This window comes from Eleginops maclovinus, chromosome 22 (genome assembly GCF_036324505.1).
Source record: "Eleginops maclovinus isolate JMC-PN-2008 ecotype Puerto Natales chromosome 22, JC_Emac_rtc_rv5, whole genome shotgun sequence".
Lineage (NCBI taxonomy): Eukaryota > Metazoa > Chordata > Actinopteri > Perciformes > Eleginopidae > Eleginops > Eleginops maclovinus.
Window position 1 is genome coordinate 7,330,149 of NC_086370.1, and position 12,667 is coordinate 7,342,815.

Here is a 12,667-nt window from a genome sequence, read left to right on the forward strand (position 1 = left end):
GTTTGGACTGGGGTGACGCCCACATTGCCTTGTGATTGGATGCAACTTTGGCGGAGACTTCCTTATTGGTGCCTTATTGGATGATTTAGCTGTCAGTTTATTTCAATTCGCTCAAGCGCCCACGCGACTACTCCGCCCGTAGAGAAAAAGAGGGCAGACTCCCATGCAGAATGGACTTGTACATGACTCCGCTTATCAGAATAGCGAATAAGTAAGCGACCACTGTGTATAGCTCCTGCTGAGGGTCAAGTTGTATTACCTTCATACATGTAAATGCTACACCGCATTAGTGCACTTGCGTAAAATATGAGGCGTAAAACGAGTCTCATTTTGTCCTCGTAGATTCTCCTTGGCAGTTTTATTACTTTTAAATGCTATTTATCCTGAAACGAAAGTGCCTATCCTATGCAGGAGCAGTGTTAAATGTGATAAACCGCAAGTACCATTCAGTTGCCTGTTGCTTGTAAGCTGGTAATTTTCCACCAGCCACGAGTGGGAGTGGTTACATGATCATGAACGCACGGGGTTAGAAAAACGACCTGGAGGAGAATTTGTTCCCCGAAATGACAACAGTATCAAAGTGAACGGTGGAATACATAAATATAAAGTGTCAGCAGCAGTAGAGACAAGAATTATATTAGCACTAGCTTTATTTAGCAAATTGAGAGCTGTATACAGCATGCACCGCTGTCAATTGAGGATGCAAACATGACAGCGTTTTTTTCTCCTTTGTGGTCACGTGGTCCAGCGCGCTACTTGATGGAAAAATACTGGATTTGGTGTGTAGTGGAGACAGTACACAACCCTGTAAAGTCATTCAGGAAGGATTTTTCGAAGGGCGTTCGAGTCTTTACCCAGCAACACTGTCTACCACTCATTTCTTTATGTCTCGGCGATCCATAGAAACACATGCACATCTTTAATATTAATGGCAGAACTCTTGGGCTTAAATTAATTTTGTGCAAACTCATCTCATTTGAGTTTTTGAAGTGCATTTTTGATGTTTAGGGTTGATTTATAATGTCTAAATGCAACCATACCTGGTACTAGCCTATGTGTGTTTCTTTCACTGTATTAAGTGCATTATAATGTTCTGTTAAGCCCACAATGCATGATTATAATGTATTTACATGACACATGGATTTGTGATTGCAGTGTAGAAGGGTGCAGAGAATCATTATTCCTCATGAAATCCTCAATAGAAATTGAAACCTAAAATCTTCCAAGTTTATTATGTATAAGATCTTGAAATGTAGGTTATGTTACCTATTGTATCTGTGCACTGTTGGTTTGTTGCTGTCCTTGGATCAGTCTTACACTCCAGACAGTTGGCATACATCCGACTCCTTTGTCATTAACAAACAAGATTGCAAAGCCTATTATCTGTGTTGTGATTCATGAAGGCCATTTGCTTTGCCCTCCTTGCTGTCCCATTCCTAGAAACGTCTTCCCTTGGATGAAGAGGAACACACACAATAATGGACACAAACAGGACAGACCACTTTTTAGGAATAAAGTAGTCTAGGAATAGTCAGTGTTTGAAGTTCAACTTTACACTTACAGCTTAGCAGATAAGACGTGTCCATATAGGGCTTTATCACTCTGCCTAGTGATGTTACTGCTTGAACTGTACTGGTTTATTATATACATCAACTGCATGCTCACAGAACTGATTATTACTTTGATAAAATGCAAAACAATACATGCATGTTTTCCTTATTTTATGTTCTCCACTCATACAAACTTGTGTAAAGTATCCAAACCATATAGTAAGAGTGCAAATTAAAATAAACATGCAAGTACATGCGTGTTTATAGACTAGGGCTGCAAATATATATTGTTTTCATTATTGAATTATCTGCCGTTTAAGTGTGGTTTATATAATGTTAGAAAATATCCCATCCCAGTTTTTCAAAGCTCACAGTTATGTCTCTAAATGTAAGAAAACAATATTTTAATAAGATATAAGACAAGCACAAAAAAGCAGCAAATAGCTTTATTGATCTATCAATCAAAAATCACATTTAATTGATTATCAAAAAAGTTGTCTATTACTTTTCTTTCTATCAACTAATCGTAGCTCTAATGTGGCCCCTGATTTTTGAAAGGCAAAATGCAAAACATCATCTATATCTAGAGCGGCTTTCACAAATGCCTTTCACCTAATGTAGGCCATATACTTAATAAAGTTCACTCCAATCGGATGTAATTAAAAACTAAAGGAACTATGAACATCCATGTCATTTTCCTGAAGAGTCAACTGCCTCCAGGCCCTCCCTGTCAACACAGCTGAGCTTCTCTTGCAGTGCTGGAATGTATTGTTACACACGTGTCAAGTTTGGAGGTAAGCAACCAGAGTCAGGCGTAGGCTGGTTAAATCTCGTTCTGTCTGGTCAGCCATGGTAGGTCATTTACATATATTATCATGGCACTACACTAGGGGGCTGACCTCTATATGGCAATCCTCTAAAAAAGGCTTGTCATTTGTTTTGCTGGCTCATACTACTGTGGACCCAAATGCTCAGCTTTGAAATATGCAATAGCAAAAGGAGAAATGAAACATACACAATAATAACAAAAGTCAAAATATATTACATTTCAGGTATCCTTGGGTGTTTAAAACAGTAGAATCATTCGACATGCTTATACTTGGTGATAGTTGTTGCAGGAAACAAAATCTGTCCACATAGGACAAAAATGCTCTTGATTTTGACAGCCTGATTATTCAGTCAGGACATTTATAAACAAATAACAGCGCCATCTTCTGCAACTCAAGTGTTTTCAAATCTCGGCATGTGCACATGTGATCCTGGGGGGCCCTCTGCTGGGGAAAGGTTGGACTTATGTGAACGGTATGTCCCTAAAAGCTTAAAGAAGATTATATATTATATAAACTACAGTGTGAAGCAACCAAAGTGGGATCAAACCAGACGTTTTGTAACATACATTTTCTAGAATATAATCATTATAATACTCTGATCTGAGAAATGAGACTCAGGGACTTTATTTTTTTAACAAACAGATTACAGAAATGCATTCAAACCACCATAGCCTCATTCACAAATTTTAGGCCACACACTTGGAGACTTCTGTAAAAAATGTAACGATCAGGCAAAAGGTTGCTAAAGCTTGTCCACACAGCCGGAGCTGAGTGAATTACCCCAAAACAATGGGGCTAATTACTTGTCTTCCCATGACCCCTTGAATGGGTTTTTATAAATCCTTTAAGTCGGTTTTTACTCATTTTGATACTTTTATTTCTACATCCTCATGTCTTTCTTTGTAAACGTAAGTATTTGTGTCTGGTGGTCAGCTCAGATTTAACATTTGATTTAATTTTATGGAAGTTTGGAATGAGCTGTAAACAGACTTACCTTTGAAAGTTTACCCTCGACATGTTTTAAAATGACTTGCTTTCAATACCATCATTGTTAAGTTTCTGATCCATGTATCTTTTTTTTGTCTGTGTTGTTTGGTTCATTTTAATTTTATAATGAAGATGTCTGTACCAGTTTTTTTCTCTCTTGACCAGCAGTACCCCCTAGCCGATGTTGTGTGTCAATGGGACCTTTGTATTGATTAAGGCATAAATAAAAATGTAAAACCAAAACATGTCTTATGTGTCTTAACCCAGCATAAACAAATCACATTGATCATAACACAAGTTTGTTACAGGCATGAGATTGATAAAATAGTAAGCACTACTGTTAGTAAATTAGTAAACATGTAAAAGAAAGACAATTTGCATATTTCCAGCTGAACACATCGTATTGAGCCTTAAATGTGGGTTTATGACTGATAATTGATACAGGTATCCTCCCAAAAAGATTGCAACATTTAGTTATTAATGTTTTTTTGTTGTATACTGTATAAATGTAAAAAACTAAATGTGTTAATTTACAATATACACTTGCAATGGTTATTTCAGATAATCATTTTTTATTGTCATTCATGGTTCCCAGAGGATGAACCCTAATGACTCGAGCGAAACCCTGACTTTTGCACAATGTCACAATTTGACAAATATTCTTTTAGTTATACATTCCTTACAGCCTTGTCTTTGTATTTAGTGTGAATTATAATATGTTAGAAGCACTGTACAGCACCTGCTTTTCATTAGCATGTTAGCTTTGTCTTTGTTAGAATGTTAGCATGCTGACGTTGGCAATCAGCTAAAAGGAATTAATCAGAAATCAATAAAAGAATGGATAATATATATTTTTTCATAGTTAGAATTGTAAGAATGTTCGAATACGACTATTTAGAAAAGTTAAAGTTGGACATTTTTTTGATTTTTATCATAAACATAGCAATTATAACAAATGATTATTGCGTTACTGAGGATATTTTATAAATGTTACTACATTTCACATTGCTGTAGTTGCCCTTTGGCCAAGTTTTCAATTGTGATTGAAAGCTTCACTCCACATTAGAATGGTATTGGTCTCCATGGGAGCGAAAGTCAATATCCAATTCAAATCAAAATCCCTCATAAAATAGAGTTGCCTTGCTGGAAATAGAGTTTAATACACATCTCTATAATACAAGCTTTAAACATCATCCACGCAAGTGATATGAAGGTAGGGAAGAAATAATGCAGAAGTGTACAAACTAGTCTCTGAAAATGATGTTTTCCTTAACTTCTTTCAGGTGTTACTTTGAACAACTGTTTTTTCCTGACAGACGTTAATCATCTTTCCGAGTTTTGGCACAGAACTAGACCAAACTGCTGAGGATCTGCTAATCATGTGCTTACCTTTTGGAAATGTCATTAATGTTCAGGTAACATAATACTGATTCCCACAGTTTGCTTTGCAATCTCTTGACCTTCAATAGATAACTAAATATATATTTGCTCTCATAACCTCGCAGAAAATATTGTACAATGGATCAACGCTTGGCAGGGTGACTTATTCAAATACTGATGAGGCTGCATTGGCCATGGGGAAACTGAATGTAACGAAAGGCTTAATTGTAGTTCCATTTGACCCCAAGGAAGTCAGAGAGACCCATGAGAATAATAGATCAGAAATCCCCCCGGTACAACCCCCCTCTCTCCTACAACACAGGTTATTTGACCTGCCATCCCAGAGATTTCCCAATAGGCTGGACACACAGCATCCGCCTGCTGAAGACAAGGTAAGAAAGCCTTTCAACTTGGGTATGTTCTATTTTTTTTCTGCTTTGTGATGGATTTTAGGTTCCGAAACAAAATATAAGTAAAACTTTCCACTGGTTTCCATTTGCCAGGGGGTAAGTCTTCGTGTTTGTAATTTACCCGGACATTTGGATCAAATATACCTGTTGTACAGCCTCCTCCCTCCATGCACCACCGATGTGAAGGTACTTACTCACCCACTAAGTGAGAAATGACTTCCTTTATACACTTTTATGCCTTTCTTCAAATTGGTATGGTTGAATAATTCACACAAAGCGATGAGATGTATTCAGGGTTTAAAAGAAACATAATTATGTATTTTGTTAAAATTATAAAGCAGATCTTAATATTGGAAATTGTGATTGAAAAAAATGCACACAGCCCCTTTACTGCAAAAGCAGCAGTTATAACTTGTACCTTTTTCGTGAACATGTCAATAAGCATGATAGGTCTCCTTTTAGATGTTGTTTATTGCTGCAGTCTCACATGTTATCTAACATTGTTATGTCCCCACAGAAGGAGGAGAATGGACTCCTAGTGACATTTCCTGACATCTCCATCGCTTCATGGTTCATGGGTTTTTTAGATGACCTCTTCACTGGCTCCAGAAGCCTCAGTATTTCATTTGCAAACGAAGGAGGTGGAGCCCAACCCAAAAAGTGAAAAGCAAGAACAAATGAAAACCTACAGCACTAAGGATGCCTGTAAATCCTCTGTGAAAAGGATCACTGAGACGAGACAGCTTCAGCGAGCCTGATGAAAACAGCATATTATAATAAATACACGAATCTCAGGAGTCAGAAACTTTATCGCAAAATCAAGTACATTACTAAACTGAGAAACTTACTGAAAGGTGAGAAGCTTTAAAAAAGGCCTGAAGAATTGTGTTAAATAACACAAAGTGCTGCAAAAAGTGACACGTGTTGCTGTATGTTGTATTTTGTAATATGGGAATGACAGGTATACAGATTGGAAAATTAAGGCCGCAGTTTCAAACAGTTTTTTTTGTAAAATGTTTGGACAATCAGAGTCAGAATCAGTATACCTTTATTCGAGGGGTAATTTACATTGGTACAGCAAAAGCAAGGATAGAGACAAAAATAAGTTCAATAAAACACTATAACATAAAAGTACAAAAAATATTAAATGTCAAATTAGAAAAATGTAAAAGTAATTTAAATTACATTCGAAGTAGATTCTACTAATCTACAAATTGCAGAGAACACAATCTGGAAACATGTTTTACAGTTCTTTCTGGGCTTTCGGAAAAAAGTTGCCTATTACAGTCATTTTGGGTATGACCAAATGTGGCAAAGTTTAAGGTTTGTATTTGACGTTTAACTTTAACATTAATTTAATACAGAAAACGTCAAATAAGTCCATACAATAGAGTTAAGAGAGAAATGTTCTTATATAAAATGACCCTAAGAAATCCTGGACCTCAGAAGCTCTATTGATACAAACATTTAGAAGTTGGTCTGTGCCGTCACACCAATAATGAAAACTGAATCAAGTATATTTTGAAAGTTGACGAATGATCCAAAATGTTTCTTGAATTCAAATGATTCATAATACAATGGCCAAACAGATTCAGCCACATCTAATGGTGTAGTCAAAGTCAAAAGTCCACTTTATTGTCAAAGTTTCCACATGTGTTATACATACAGAAAAGTGAAATACCGTTTCTGGCAGTCCCACAGTGCAAATATAAACAAGAACATATAACATACAAAGATAAGAGCGTAGAAAAATAAATAGGGAGGGTAAAAAGGGCTATATAAAAAAAACTAAGTCATACATACATATGTTAGACACAAACAACACAGTTTGACGGTAGTGCAAGTAGGTCTTTAGTGCAAAAAATACTTTGTACAAAGTACATTTTCAGTAGCAGCGCAGAATAGAAAGTGACTGGTGCTGGATGAGGGACGGGTGTGTGAGGGAGGGGGATTAATGTCCTGGTACATTTCCATTGAGGCAGCGGGGAAAGGTGGGTGGGACGGAGGGTGGAGAGGTCAGGGGAGGGATGGGAGTGGGGGTAGAGGGAGATGAGAGAGGGGGAGAAAGACGGAGGGATGGAGAGAGGGGGAGCGAGAGGAGAGAGGGAGGGAGAGAGGGAGGGAGGGAGGGAGGGAGGAGAGAGAGACAGGATTGAGGGAGGGACGGAGGACAGAGAGAGAGCGAGATAGGGAGGGAGGGAGAGAGTAAGAGGAGAGAGGGAGGGAGGGAGAGAGTTCAGCATCCTGACCGCTTGGTGGAAGAAGCTGAGCTCGAGCGGAGGCTGCGGAACCTTCTCCCTGAAGGCAGGAGGCTGAAGAGGCTGTTGGAGGGGTGGGTGGGGTCCCCCGCAATGCAGAGTGCTTTGCGGGTGAGTCGGGTGCTGTAGATGTCTTGTAGTGTAGGAAGTGAGACCCCGATGATCCTCTGGGCAGAGTTCATGATGCGCTGCAGGCTCTTGCGGTTGGAGGCGGTGCAGCTTCCAAACCACAGCGTGATGCAGCTGCTGAGGATGCTCTCAGTGGCGCCTGGGTGTAAGATATACCCTCAATAAACCTTTTATGTGACTTCAATGTAACTAAACTATAATTGTATATTATTATGGATTGAATATGAACAAAAGTGCTTGTAATGGCAAATGATCCTGAGTCACTGTGAAATGATTAGGCCTAATTGAAACTAGTTGGCCTACTTCCGTGAGTAGTAGATTTTAAAATTCTCATTTATTTTAATGAACATATATTAATCAACATGAACTACTATTTGTACTGCAGGAAGCAAATGATCACATCACTATTCCCTTTATTCCACACATACCATCCATCCATCCATCCATCCATCCATCTTCTCCCGCTTTTCCGTCAGGGTCGCGGAGGTAATAGCTCAAGCAGAGCCTACCCTACCTGTCAACGACAATGTGTTATTGCTTTCCCTTGTAGATCTTCACAAACTGGGAATGGGGCTGTGGTTTTGAGACTGCCACTCTGAGTTTATCCTGAATGTTCAGCTTTGATATGTTTTTTGTTTTGATGGCAGCGACAGTAGAAAAGCCCATTTCACACAAGTATGTTGCAAAAGGCAGCCGTATGCCCACGTTCCTCCCCACCGACCATGTTAGATGTGAAGCCATGGGAGATGCATGCCTCGTCATACTTTCTTGATTTGGGCTTTGTAGCTGGAAAGTTTGTCATGAGCTTGTCCACTTTTCTTTTAACTGCCGGCTGTGTTAAGAACTTCTCAATTTTGTTGATTTCTCAATCAACCAGTGTTTGTTTACAACTTATTCCCACGCTTCACGACCCCCCCCCCCCCCCCCCCAAGGTCAATGTGATCAACAGTTTACATTACATTGTTTTGTATCAATTATAATTATATTAATAGCTTTTTATGTAACAGCCAATAAGATCAGTAGTTTTTTTACATAAGTAGGATTAGAAGGGTTTGATAAAGTTAGTCTTTACTACACTTATTTGCACATGGAACTTAAATCCCTGTAAGGGTATTATAGGAACATTACCATTACAACTGAGTCTCAGTGATATTTTGAAATAGTAAGTATTTCTTTCTGGTTCATTATGAATGTTTTTTCTAAATGAAGGTCCCTTCCCGGGCTGCCGGTGGCCATATGCTGCACGTCTGCACATCAGCCACCAGATGGACCTTATGTTACGTTGAAGTTGGCTTCACATATGTTATAGCTAAGGTACATTGACATATTATATTGTTTTGTAACCATACAGAGGGTTAGTTGGAGCTGTAATCAGAGCTTTCACCCTTCCATTCATCCTAACTTCCAGGCAATAGGAAGTTGATTCTCCTCAGAAACAAAAAGTGAATTTAATACTTTCATATTATTCTGTTCTATTCAAACTTCCTGGCTACCTTTAACTGAGTGACCTATTTTCCATTGTTCTTTTATTAAATCCTTACAGTTATATTACTGTAAGCATGAGAAGGGGAACTGAGTGGAACTCACCCACCTTAAAATAACTTTTGTTATTTGTTGTTGTGTTCTTTCTGACCTGCAGATGTGAGCACACATAATTCTCTTGAAAATGTTTGTCTAACAGCTTTCAGTTTTGGTCCTAAATATAATTTAAAGAGCTTCCTCTGCAAAAAAGATGTCTCAGTGGTTGCATTAGTCCTCAATTGGCCTATAACCTAAGGGCGAGTTCCCGACAAGGGTGTGTGTGTGTGTGTGTGTGTGTGTGTGTGTGTGTGTGTGTGTGTGTGTGTGTGTGTGTGTGTGTGTGTGTGTGTGTGTGTGTGTGTGTGTGTGTGTGTGTGTGTGTGTGTGTGTGTGTGTGTGTGTGTGTGTGTGTGTGTAGCAGTTAAGTTGAACTCTGTGTTTACTCCTCTGGCATGGTTCATTTGGTCAGGTGAAAACATTTGAAAGCACAAATAACAAACAGAAAGACAGCAGCAAATGTGAGTCTTCTTATCAGCTTATTATGGGGGAGAAAAACAAACTTTACCAGCTACAGGAAACAATCTTAGAACCTCATATTTGGAATTCCTCTTACAGACTGACAGCTTTTCAGGAGAAGGACTTTCGGTTGGCACCAAAGTTGTTCTGGAAAACCATCCGACACCTCAGGAGGGGGAAGCAGGGAACCATCCAAGCTGTGTACAGTAAGGATGGGGCGCTGTTGACCTCAACTCTATATTAGAGGCGGAGCTGGAGTATGAAGGGGTATCAATTCCAATCTCACGGGGGGAAGTCACTGAGGTAGTTAAACAGCTCCACAGTGGCAAAGCCCCGGGGATGGATGAGATCCGCCCAGAAATGCTGAAGGCTCTGGGTGTTGAGGGTCATGGTTGACACGTCTCATCAACATTGCGTGGAAGTCGGAAACAGTACCGAAGGAGTGGCAGACCGGGGTGGTGGTTCCTCTTTTTAAAAAGGGGGATCAGAGGTTGTTTGCCAATTACAGAGGCATCACATTACTCAGCCTCCCTGGGAAAGTTTAATCTAAGGTTCTGGAAAGGAGGGTCCGGCCGATTGTCGAACCTCAGATTGAAGAGGAACAATGCGGTTTTCGTCCTGGTCGTTGAACGACGGACCAGCTTTTCACTCTCACAAGGATCCTGGAGGGGGCCTGGGAGTACGCTCGTCCGGTCTACATGTGCTTTGTGGATTTGGAGAAGGCATATGACCGGGTTCCCAGGGAGATTCTGTGGGAGGTGCTGCGGGAGTATGGGGTGAGGGGGTCTCTACTCAGGGCCATCCAATCTCTGTACTCTCAAAGCGAGAGCTGTGTCCGGGTCCTCGGTAGCACGTCGGACTGATTTCTGGTGAGGGTTGGCCTCCGCCAGGGCTGCGCTTTGTCACCAATCCTGTTTGTGATATTCATGGACAGGATTTCGAGGCGTAGTCGTGGGGGAGGGGGTCTGCAGTTCGGTGGGATAAGGATTGCTCCACTGCTTATTGCAGATGATGTGGTCCTAATGGCTTCATCGGTCTGTGACCTTCAGCACTCACTGGATCAGTTCGCGGCCGAGTGTTAAGCGGCTGGGATGAGAATCAACACCTCCAAATCTGAGGCCATGGTTCTCAGTAGGAAACCGATGGACTGTGCACTCCAGATAGGGAATGAGGACTTACCCCAAGTGAAGGAGTTCAAATATCTCGGGGTCTTGTTCTCGAGTGAGGGAACAATGGAGCGTGAGATGGGCCGGAGAATCGGAGCAGCGAGAGTGGAGCTGTTACCTCCGCGACCCTGACGGAAAAGCGGGAGAAGATGGATGGATGGAGACTGACAGTTAGTTGATTTTACAAAACTCTTTTTTAAATATCTTATTCATCTATCTGCTCACATGTCTGTATCTCACTTATTTATCTTCACAATACTATTTCATTGCTGTTTTACGACAGTTGTATTCGTCTGCCTGTATTGTTTGTGTTTGTTTGAACATTGTTCTTGTTGCTTTCTTGGCCAGGTCACTCTTGAAAAGGATTTTAATCTCAATGAAACTGATTAAATAAACTATATATATACTATGTGGTTTGACTTGTCATGTTTGCTGATTTCTGATTGGATTACTTCCCAACTATCTAATATGGTTAATGTATTCACCAGGTAAAGGGTTGTATCAATTTCATATTAAACTTTCAAAAGACATTTTCTCATAACAAAGGCCAAAATCGTTTCCATTGGTCACACAGTGGCGCAGACTCAAACCGGCCACAGCTCTCTGTAGACATTGCAATACAAAACTCCTAAATGACCCCTGAGTTTAGGGCAGTGGCGCTTCTAAATGGAATTACACCCCGGGCGAGATCCCGCCGAGTGTAGGAATTATAGGCCTGTAATTATAATATTATGAATGAAATGTGCGTTATTTGGAAGAAAGTCGAGGTGTGACAGTGACATTGCGCTATACAGTGGATCCCACATCCCCCCCCCCCCCCTTGTCCGTTCCATTTGGGAGACCCAGAGGTGAACTGCACCGGCCGCGCCCCCTCCCCTTTCCCCTTCTCACACAGCTTCTGTGCACGGCACCTTCTCAGCAAACAGGGGTGCCTGCAGATGCAGGGGGCGCCAATTTGCCAATTCCCCACACAGTGGTATGATAGATAGAAAACACTTTTTTTTAAAGTGCTCCCTCGTGCCGCCCCCCAAGAAATGCCGCCCCGGGCAGTTGCCCACTTCGCTCATGCCCAAAACCACTACTGGTTTAGGGGAATATTAAGCGTAAGACATAAACTTAAATTTAAAGGGGCCCTATTATGCAAATTTTCATTTGTATTTTGTTCCTCTACTGTGACATGTCTCCATGCTTTAATGTTCAAAAGATCTTCATTTTTCTCAAACTTCCTGTGCTACAGCATTTCTTTTCACCCTCTGTCTGAAACTAGAGCCCAGCCTGCTCTGACTGGTTAGCTGGTCGCCTCTGTTGTGATTGGTCCATAGATAAGAGACATCCCTCCCCTTAGCCTATCACATATAATGAGTTGGAGCGCTAACCAATAGAAGCAAGAGTGTTACATAGTGATGTCATTATGTAAACAAAGCAGTCCAATACAGCATTTCAGGCAGGGAGCAGTGTGTGGAAGATAAACTCCCTCTGGAGGGGACTTTGGGATTTCAGCCTTTACGGACCATTTACAAGCACGAAAACATATTTAACGCACTACTGGAAAGGGAAAACCCAAAAAGCACAAGAGGGCCTCTTCAAAACTTAAGGAGGTTTGTGCACCTGGGTACAGTTTCCTGCTTTGCCCAGGTTTTGTTTTACTCTTGTTAGTAAAGGCCTAGTTCCCCATCTAAGTCAGTTAAGGTAATCATTTGTATAATCAAAGGAAGAGTTTGTATAAACTAATCTTGGTAAACCAATTCTACAAATGGCATGGAATCAATCAAATCTAATACCTATCATATCGCAGCCTCTCACTTTGACAGTTTCCACATCTGCCACTTCAATAATAGCTTGCAGCTGCAAAGGAAGCACTAGGGGGGTGGAAGGAAAAAACCCAGAGGGGCGAGAGGTAAAGGGAGGGCAGGCAGGCAG